Source organism: Sciurus vulgaris (genome assembly GCF_902686455.1).
Source record: "Sciurus vulgaris genome assembly, chromosome: 3".
Classification (NCBI taxonomy): Eukaryota; Metazoa; Chordata; class Mammalia; order Rodentia; family Sciuridae; genus Sciurus; species Sciurus vulgaris.
Genome location: NC_136463.1, coordinates 166977299 through 166988568, shown reverse-complemented (window position 1 = coordinate 166988568; position 11270 = coordinate 166977299).

Below are 11270 nucleotides of genomic sequence, written 5' to 3'. Positions count from 1 at the left end.
GACAGAACATATTTTTTAAAGTAGAAAATAAATTATGCTAGAAAATAAATAAATAAGTGAAAAGATCAGTTAATTTATTTTCTGTTTAATTTTTTTTTTTCCAGTGCTGGGGATCGAAATTAGGACCTCACACATGCTAGACAATTCTCTACCACTGAGAGATAAACCCTGTCCTTGTTCTCTGTTAAAAAATGATATATGCTAAGGAAGAGTGCAGCAGCTTTGTGGCTAGGTCATAGATAAACCCCTCAGATCCAAAATTAAGTGAGTCACTGAGTTTTTATTACAATGATACACTTAAGCATAATCAATCAATTATTCCCTAAACTAAGGCAACCTATCTCATGGAACTTTTATGTACTCCACAGCTCTGAGTGTCAGAAAAATGAGAGGCATTTCATGAGTCAGCATTTTCAGATCCCAAGAGTGTTTAGCATCATTTTAATTCATTTATTCATCCACTATGCATTCAGCAAATATTTTTGGCCACCTACATGCCAGGTGCCCATTTAAGTGAACAAGTACCTGAGCTAGGCCTTCAGGTGAATAAGACACAGCATCCCCTGCCTTCATGAAGATCAAAATCAAGTAGGAAGAGAATAAAGATAAAACAAGATACTCATGAAGCAGGGTAAAGGGGGAGACTGATTGCAATAGGAAGGGAGGGAAATTAGTTTATATTAGAAGTTCAGGCAGTGTCTCTCTGAGGACATGAAATTTGTATCAAGGTCTTAAGAATAAGAGGGACAACAAAGAATTAAGGGAAGAATGTTGCTGGCCTAGGGACTGACAAGCAAGGACAGCCTTCAGTTTTTTAGTGTAGCTGCTGTTGAGTAGGCAGAGTGGAGAGCAGTGAACATGAAGTGAAGTTCAAGGCAGAAGTAGGGCTGCCTCACTAAGTTCATGAAAACCAAATTAAGGGTTTGGGTTTTCCTTCAAGTGGGAGAAGCAGCCATAGGAGGGTATATAAGAGAAGGAGCTGAAAGGGACTGGGTCTGTTTGCCCTTACACAATCACTCTGGCTGCTCTGTGAGTATAAACTCTAAGAGTACAAATTAGAAAACTAATAGTGAAGTTGTTGTAGTAGCCTAGGAGAGAAATGGTGGTTATCTGGACCAAGGTAAGAGTAAAGTAGATAGAGACGAGTTAATGGATTTTTGATACATTTGAATACAAAACCAACAACTATCAAATAAAGGCTAGATAGTAAGAGGGGATGAAATGAAGGGAGAAAAAGGGAAGGAATCAAAGATATCACTTAAAATTTTCAACTGAGGCACTGTATTTACTGAAGTAAGAAGGCTAAAGGAAGGATAGATTTTTGATGGAAAATCAAGAGTTCAATGAAGAACATGGACCACAGACTGGAGAAAGTAACGTGCTAAAATCATATAGCAATTGGATTATAGAATAAAATATACCTACCAGTGTTGGATGAATTGCAGTTAAGCTGGCAAGAAATGTGGTTATTCCAGAGTCATTTTTCTTATGCACAGAAGACCAATAAACAGGCACAAGTAATTTAATGGGCTGTAGCTTAGGGAGTGCAGTGATTATGTTTAGGTGGAAAAGAACAATGGAGTCATGACACTTCACAGAATATTATGAAACAATGATACATTAATTTTCATCATATCAGTTGGCAGATAGATGATCGACTCCATTGCTCTGGGCACGAGGTAACACAATGGGGAAGGACGTGGCTGAGGGATGGTAGCATGCAAGCAGAGGACAACAGGAGAAGGGGCTGCAAGGAAGATGCACCCTCTAGGACACCCGCACCCAGTGACTCACCTTCTCAAGTCACACCAGCAGCCTACAGTTACCACCTCGTCTGTGCAAAGTGAAGGTACTGATTCCAGCTCTCTTCAGCTAATCATTTCACCTCTATTTCTGTACCTCACATTTGAATCATAATAATACTCAAAAAGTTTTGAATTTTGGAGCACTTTGGATTCTCAGATTAAAGATGCTCAACCTGTACTGATGGTGACCATTGGATAAACTTAGAGGCCACTTGCTTTGTTTCGGGGGACTAACATTCCTCGGCTCTGATAGTTACTCCATAGCTGTAGTCCCATATTGCCAGATTTTCCTATTTTTTAAGACTTTTTAAAACATTCCAGTTTTTAGAAAACACATCAACTATCCAAATATGCTCTTGTATTCTTAATTTGGAACATGGAAGGACTTTCTCTTTCTGGGTCTTAGATGATATAAATACATGACTATGGTTCATAGAATTTTAGGTCACAAACTCCTTTACAAATTTAATGATACTATGGACACTTCGCTTAAAAAAAAAATCCCCAAACAGAGGACATTTTGGATAAAATTTTAAAATGTTCATGGACTCACTGGAGTTATTAAGAATTACATGGATGCAGTTTAAGATTCCCTGGTTGAAAGAAATACAAAACCAAAATTTTATAGTCTGTTTTTCTTTAAATGCCAGGAAGCTCAGATCCAGTTCTGTAGCTCAAATATTATGTATAAAATCTTAAAATGTTTGATTTTCAGTTTGACTTTTCTCATTAGTCTTGATCTTGTAAAAATTATTTTTATTACTTCTATTCTCTGAAATTATAAACTGTTTTAAATATAGTTTCCTGGTTTATTGACTCAAATTCTGCTGCCCACCTAAAATTCCTTATACAATAAGTAAATAAGAAATGATAGTGAATCATATCATGAGTAATACTAGTTTATTCATATAATTTTGTACCAATTTTTTTTTTTTAAATAAGAGTAAACATGAACTAGGACAGTTTGTCACAGCGTACTCAGATCTTTCCTTTCTGCTCTCATTTTCCCTGTGTGGGTACTCCTCTGCCCCTCTTGAGTGTGGCCTTGCTACCTTGGCTGCTCAGAGTTCTCCAGCAGTCTAAGTCTTGAACTGTGTTGAGCTGACTCCTTTAGCCTTGGCTGATGTCGCTGTCATTCTGCAGAACTTCAGGAGCACTTCCTGATACTATGTCTCTATCTTGACACTTCCTCGCATTTCTGATTCTTCATGTTATTTTGTTTCACAACACGATCGTGCCACAGGGCTGCATCGTACCTCTTACAAGCTCCACAGAACTTAGCGACAGGTCGAGGATATATAACGGCTTAGTAGTCACAGATTAAGTTTGATGGAATTGCTTCCGATTCAAAGCTTCCTATTTTTTCATTTTTTTCTCAAATAGGGCAAATCACTCAACGAAAATGTCATTTTTAAAATAAGCTTTCACCTGCTGATGCAATGCAACCTGGATCCACAAGGGAACCTGAGGATTTGGGCAGATGAAGGATATTCCTGTCTGGAAGCTGTAAGAACTCATGCTGTAATGGATTTGACTGGATTCTAGGGATGATTAAGTGAACACAGATCACTAGGAGCAGAAGATTAACTAGAGAATATGTTCTTTGCTATAGAGTAATAAGCTGGGAGTTTATGGTTTCTGATAATTTATCAATCCATTTTACATTTTTATTAAACCTGTGTTATTGGAGTACAAGTTATTAGACTTTAGATGTAGCCTGTTATTCATTGCAAAACATAGCCTTCAAGTAAATGCTAATATGGCTTTTAAAGGTTAATGTTGCCAGTGTCAGATTTTTCTAGGCAGCAGTTTAAAAGGCTTGACATTTGCTGAGTAGCCCCTGAGAAAGTGTTTCTTATTAAAAGTGCACCTCCTTCCAGAAAGTGCAGTTTCAGGAGCTGAACTCGCTGTGGCAAAGAGTGAGTGCTTATGGTATACAAGGCATCCTAGCGTGCAGAGGAAAGGATGCCTGTATTGAAGACAGTGGAGACCTAGAGATTAGATTTTTTTTAAATTTAAAAACACCTTTCTGTTATGGTTTAGATGTGGTGTCCTCCAAAATCTCACATGTGAGACAATGCATGAAGGTTTGGAGGAGAAATGGTTGGGTTATACCCTTAACCTAATCAGTGAATTGATCCCTGATGGGATTAATTGAGTGGTAACTGGCAGCAGGTGGGGTATGGCTGGAGGAGGTGGTTCACTGGGGGCCTGCCAATGAAAGATATATATTTTGTATCTGGTCAGTGGAAGTCTCTACTTCCTGATCATCCTGTGAGCTGCTTCCCTCTGCCACACTCTTCTGCCATGGTGTTCTGCCTCACCTTGAGCCCCGAGGAATGGAGCCTGCCATCCGTGGATTGAGACCTCTGAAACCATGAGCCCCCAAATAAACTTTTCCTCCTAAAATTGTTCTGGTCAGATCTTTTAGTCACAGCAGCAAAAAAAAGCTGACTAAAACACCTGTCCTCTGCCCTTTCCCCACTGCAGAATGGGGAAACAGCCCAACATGGACAGGTAATAAGAGAGTGTAAAGGATGATCCCACACCCACTAGAGTGCCCTGGGAGACCCAAAAATGCTTCCTGAAGGAAATTATAAAGTAGCTAAGTTTTTATAGATGAGTTAGACATATGATGTTTACTTTATCTACCATGGTTGTGCTGGGGATTAAACCCAGCTTCATTACACTCTGTCACTGAGCTACAGCCCAGCCCCTGATGTTTATTTTGATATCTATCAATACCACCTATGTATCATCCATTGTTTCTTATCTCTAAAATTTATGTTGTGTTGCTGGGCACAGTAGCACATGTCTGTAATCCCAGCTACTCTGGAAGTGAAGAAGAGCGTAAGTGTGAGGTCAGACTTGGCAACATAGCAAGATCCTGTCTCAAAATAAGAAACTTTTTTTTCAAAAAGGGCTAGGGACAAAGCTCAGTGGGAGAGTAATCTTAATGTTTTAGTCAACTTTTTTGTCACTGTGACCAAAAGACCCATAAAGGATAATGTTAGAGGAGAAACAGTTTACTTGGTGCTCACTATTGCCAATGTCTCAGTCTACAGATGGCCAACTCCATTGCTCTGGACCTAAAGTGAGACAGGACATCCTGGTGGAAAGGTGTGGAGAAGGAAAGCAGTTCCGAACATGGCCATCAGGAATCAGAGAGAGCTCTTGCTCACCAGGGAAAATATAAAAACTAAAGTCACCCCCAGAAACCCACCTCCTTCAACCACACCTGACCTGCCTACAGTTATCACTGTAGGATTAATGCACTGATTAAGTTAAGGCTCTCATAACCCAATCATTTCACCTCTGAATGTTCCAGAATTGTTTCATACATCAGTTTTGGGGGGATACCTAATATCTAAACCATAATACCTGGATTCAATACCTAGTACATAAAAGTATATATATGTTAATTGTCATCTAAGGACCAATATCATCTTAACTGACTCTTTAAATATTCAAACCACTAGAGTTCTAATCAGTTCTTAACTTACACAATCAAACTATTGTGAATTTCTCAAATTATATTCCAAGAGCAGAAACTTGTGGAAATACCTTTAAAGATGGGATGTACCTGTGCATGGGTACTGGACACCCCTCAGACTTTGAGAACATATTCTATTACTAGAAGTTTATTGGGTGCTATAGTTTGAATCTTCATTGTCCCACAAAGGCCCGTTTGTTAAATGATTGGTCACCAGCCTGTGGGGTATTAGAAGGTGGTGGAACCTGTAAGATGTGGGGCCTCGTGGAAGGAAGTTAGGCCATTGGGTGTGTGCCCTTCAAGGGGATATTGGGACTCCAACCCTTTCTTGTCTCTTTCTTTGTGTTCTGGCTGCTAACAGGCATCCTTTACCATGTGTTCCTGCCATGATGTACTATGTTGCCACAGGCCCAAAAGCAGCAGAGCTAAGCAATCAAAATTAAACTTTCCTCCTTTTAAGTGATTATCTTAGGTATTTTGTCACCATGACAGAAAGATGACTAAAGCATTGGGGTGGGGGGTAAATGGTACATGGGAAAGGTAGAAGAACAGAAAGCCAGGTCCAAGCCTCACAAAGACTCTGAAAGTTTCTCAATCTAGTGATTTTAAAATAGCTTGAAAAGAGAAAAATGTTTCAAATTCTGGTATTGACTTAAATTAGTACAAATATAAAACTAAACCTAAACTCCTTAGACTTATAACTCTCATAAACTGAAAATAAATACATAAATAAAAAAATAAAATTTCAAATATAAAATATATGATGAATGCAATTTCAATGAAAACACTAGTGTATATACACTAATTGTTTGCTAATACAAAAATTATGAAAGATACTCAGATTTTACAGTTATGTATAAATTTGGGGGGAGGGGTGCCAGGGATCGAACTCAGGGGTCTCACCCTCGGAGTCAGATCCCCAGTCCTTTTTATGTTTTATTTTGTGATAGGGTCTTGCTAAGCTGCTTAGGGCTTTGCTAAGTTTCTGAGGCTGGCTTTGAACTTGTGATCCTCCTTCCTCAGCCTCTGAAGCTGCTGGGATTACAGGTGTGCACCATCATGCCTGGCACATTTTTTAACCTCTATAAAAATAATGCAGAGAATGCCAGTTCACTTTAGTATTAGTAATTTCTTTTCATTTATTTATTTTTATAATATCTGGGATTGAACCCAGGGCCTCTCTGAACTACAGCTCCAATTATTTTTTATTTTTTATTTTGGGATATGAGCTCACTAAGTTGCCCAGGCTGGCTTCAAATTTGCAATCCTCCTGCCTCAGTCTCCCAAGTCACTGGGCTCACAGATGTGCACCTCTATACCCAGCTAATACTAGTAATTTCAAGAATGTGCTTGCCAGGTGAAAATAAAAAGAGCTTATACTTCATTAAAATTTTGCCTGAGGTCATTCTTGGCTGTCATTTTATTAAATCTATTCTAAAAACATACATAGATCCAGTCATTGGGGAGGAAAAGAAAACATCTATACAGTGTATCTCCTATTCACTGAATATAGAAATGGGATATGCACCTTGCATCTCTGTTAGTTTCCTACTCTTGATGCACAAATTGTCACAAATGTGGTGGTGTAAAACAACACATACTTATTCTTTTTCAGTTCTTGGGGTTAAAAGTCCAAAATCAATTTTTTCAAGTTCCATTACTGAGAAACTGGTATAAACTTCAGTTTGCCTTTAACTCGGTACATAAAAATACAATATAGACACAGCATGAAATTGCATGACGGTACTCAACCATGAGGTGGCTTTCCCAGTGATCCATAACATGCTTGTCTCAGTTGATTTTTCAGACTATAACGCTATTAGCAGTCTCCAAGGTCCAGTCTAGCAGCTCTGGAAGAAGCATCAACAAGTACAACTGTGAATAAAGGACTTCCGACAGAACTTCCTCTCAGAAGGTGGCTCTGGGCTCTGTAGTCAGTTTCTCCAGGAGTGCAGTGTAATTACAAGTTTAATTGCATCATTTCTTTGGTAAAAGGAGAAGAGATTCCATGATTCTGAGTCAATGGAATAATTGCAGTCACTAAGTATTACAATTGAAGAATACCCAATACGAAAGGAGAATACCCAAATTCATTAAATCTTATTATCAGTTACAGCTGTGTACAAGGTTAAACATAACGCTGAGTGCTTTGGACAGAGAGAGAGAGATGAGTTGAACTTGAGAAAACTGTCCAGAAGCTGTCATATCTTTATTGATTTTATTGCAGGCAGGAGGTTTCTTTTCCTTGGAAGAAAGAAAGGGAAAAATCTCGTCGAAGTAGGAATAAATGCAGAATCAGGTAAAAGCAAGATAATCACATAGGAAAGACCAAGTTGCAATGTGTCTAACTTAAGCAAACAAATCAAATTGGAACAAAGCAAATGAGGAAATGCAACAGAAACTTAAATTTATAAATTTTGTGACCTCTCAAGTGAGTGGGAGTCCCATTTAAAGCCACAGCATTTACACCTACAGTTCAGGATTCTTTCCACCACAATTTTATGCCTATCATCTATATTGTCAAGAATTCGAAAACCTTACAGAGATGGCATACAATGACCAAAGATGTTTTCAATTCCATAGAAATAGTTTGGAAGAAAGAATCAGTACTATGGTTCAACATTTTCATATTTTTTCTCACGTACTTCTCATGCTAATGTGTAATTTTTAAATCCCCTTGGGAAATTTTAAATCCTTTAGTAATTTATATATACTGCTAAGTTTCTAAGAACTTACTAAATTTTGATATGCATGAACTAACCCTACTGTGTAATTGAGTTTACTGAGGAATTTAATTCAACGACTAACAATAATTGAGATTAAGACAACGTTGTTGTTTATATTACTCCCCAACCTATAATTGCATTTCAGGTTGTCATAATTTATAATTATTTTTTCCCACATACATGCAAAACTTAACAAAAGTTAAGGTCAAACTTAACTTAATGATTTTTACCAATTTAAACTATCTTAGAGAACCACAATTAAAATAGAAAATATTTTATTTGTTGACAAAGCATAAGACATACTTAAACATAGATAAGCAATTATTTTTTCTACTCTATCTTTTGTAAATATTGAGATGAACAATTGACTTGCTAAAGACAAGGCTTGTATTCCCAAAATCTGTTATTATGCCTTAAGAAGAGCATAACAAGATTTCTAAGATTTAAATAATAACATGCTTCTCGAAGATTACATCCCCTTCATACAAAAGTCTAGTCCTTCATCTAGGATCTTTGGAATGACAGGTCATTCTTGATTACTCAGAGAACAAGGTAGTCTTATGAGTTTTCATTATTGAATTTCTGGAGTTGTATAAGATCATGTAGGGAAGTAAAATACAAAATACATACCTAAGTAAAAGACATAGTACAAAACTAGCCACCTAAAAAAAAAATAGTTACCAATGACACATAATTCTCTCCAATAAACTCTAACTTCTAGATTTCCAATAGCTTAAAGCATCAGTAACTGAAAGACAAAATGTAAAAGGCAAAGCAAATCCAAATTAAAGTGAAAATGCAAACATTGCAGGAGATGCAATTGCTTGAAGTCATCACAAGTGCTAACAGAAATCTGTGAAAATCACAAGCAAATGAGAATTAAACCACTCAACAACTGGAAAAAAGAAAAGAGAGGCACACAGGTATGAGCTTCAAAAGAGATTGATTTGAATAGAAAAGGATTAAGACAAACCCTGCTAAAGATGTGGCTTGAGAATGTCATTTTGTACTATCAAAAACATTTTTTAAGTAAGTAAAATAGCTGAATTTTTAAAAAATAAACTATTTTTAGGACTGTTTAAGATTTATAGAAAATTCCCAAAGATAATACAATGAGTTCCTATATACCCCATGCCTGTTTTTCCTATTTTTTATATCTTACGTTAATATGGTATATCCATACATTATTGTTTTTAACTAAAGTCCATATAAGATTTCTTTAGCTTCCTACCTAATGCCCTTTTTCTGTTCCAGGATCTTTTCCCAGATACCACCAATATATTAAGTCACAATGTCTCCCTTGGCTCCTCTTAGTTGTGATAGTTTGGCAGACTTCCCTTGTTCAAAAACATTTTTTTTAAACTGGGGGTGGTGGCTCATGCCTGTAATCCCAGCAACTAGGGAAGCTGAGGCAAGAGGATTGAATATCCAAGGCTAGTCTGGGCAACATAACAAGACTTGGTCCCAAAACTAAACTAAAAAGGGCCAGGATGTAGCTCAGCAGTAGAGTAGTTCTGGGTTCAATCCCTAGTACATCAAACAAACAAAAACCATTTCTTTTGCAATGTTACAGATACAAACCAATAAAACTGCGACATTTTTCATTCTAAAAATCACCTAATTGTAGTTATAACCTAACGATGAAAACTGATCATTTATTTTCAGTTTTTATTTTCTTTTCCAAGCTAAAGAACCATCAAAACTTTTAATCTTCCTCTTCTCCCTTCTCTTTCTTTGTATTAATTATGAAACTTTGGCCCACACATTAAGAGGATCCACCTTAAGTGAACTTTTCTCAGAGCCAAATAGTGTCAGATGATGCAGACTGTCTACAATCACAGAAAAAGGGATGAGTCAAAGCCATCTTGAAGTTCAATGTTCTGAAAAGAGGAGACGGCAGGCACCTTTACTATCATGTTTTGGGAGTAGCATCCAAATCCTGTGTCCTGTTACCAGTTCTCAGTCTCTGACTTACCACTGGAGGAATGTCATTTAAAAAGACACAAATGTGATCAGTAATATTTTCCTCCCTGCACCACCTCCTTCACTTAGAATTCTTTCAAGGTATTTCAAGCCTGAATAATACACCCACTGTGCCTTATGCATGAATGAAATTTAATTTTTTCCTTTATCCTCCTTATTATTTTGTTTCTCCTAACTCCTAAGTAAGAGTAGTTGTTTCAAAAAAAAAAAAAAAAAAATTTAAAAAAAAAAAGTAGACTTTTCCAGAAGTGCTTATCTCTTTTTCTCTGAGAACTCTCTTCTTGAATGTCTTAGAAACCAGGGATCATGTTTTGAACTGCTTTATATATCATCTGGTCGAAAGGTACATTTCATAAACATTTCAAAATACTTTCTGAACAAAATGAAGTTCATTGTCTACATGAAAATCAAGTTTTAACAAATCAAACAGGTATAACAAGCAAAAATCTTAGGAGGCCCTTATTGTATTACTATTTTGTAGTGTGTTGAAAGAAATCTCTTTCATTCTGGATTTGACACTTAATCTTTATACTATCCAATGTATTTCCTTTTAATTCTAAGTATCAGAGAATCCCCTTGCCTGAATAAAATTTCAGTCTCTTCATATGGTCTGACCAAGGCCATCTGTACAGGTGAGAAACAAGAAATATTGATACACTCCTTCCCAATACATTCTAATGCACCATAGCTAATTAGTACTTGGATATTTTGGTCACTCTTCGTTCTAGTATGGATGTATAACAGAAGTGCATACTGGGTATAAATTTTAGTTTGAATTCCAATATTAGGGGACTATCTCTAATTGCAAAATTATATTCTTTAGTTACATTATAACTGAACTCAACAAACTATTTTGAAGAAAATCTGACCAGGGATGTGGCTCCAAATTTAAAATGTGAAATGGTTATTCTTTACAAAACACATGCTTTATAAAGGATTTTGTTATATTTTACTTAAGTAACTAGGTAAAATTAAATAAAGTAATTAAAATTAATTAAATAATTAGGTAAAATGACACTTTGATTATGATTATAAACTTTCATAAAATGTTTCATTATATTCTTAATTTCACTGATGTAGAATAAGAGTAGACTATTGTACAAGGAAGTTGCTATCCCTTCTAAAGCCATGTTGGAAAGCAACCAAAATGGTTTATTATTTTAAAAACAATTCACAATTTAAAGTTATTCTTCCTATATTCCATTTCTGTGAGTTAAAAATACAGATTTTCACAAACTTTTTTTTCACTATATTAAAAAACAT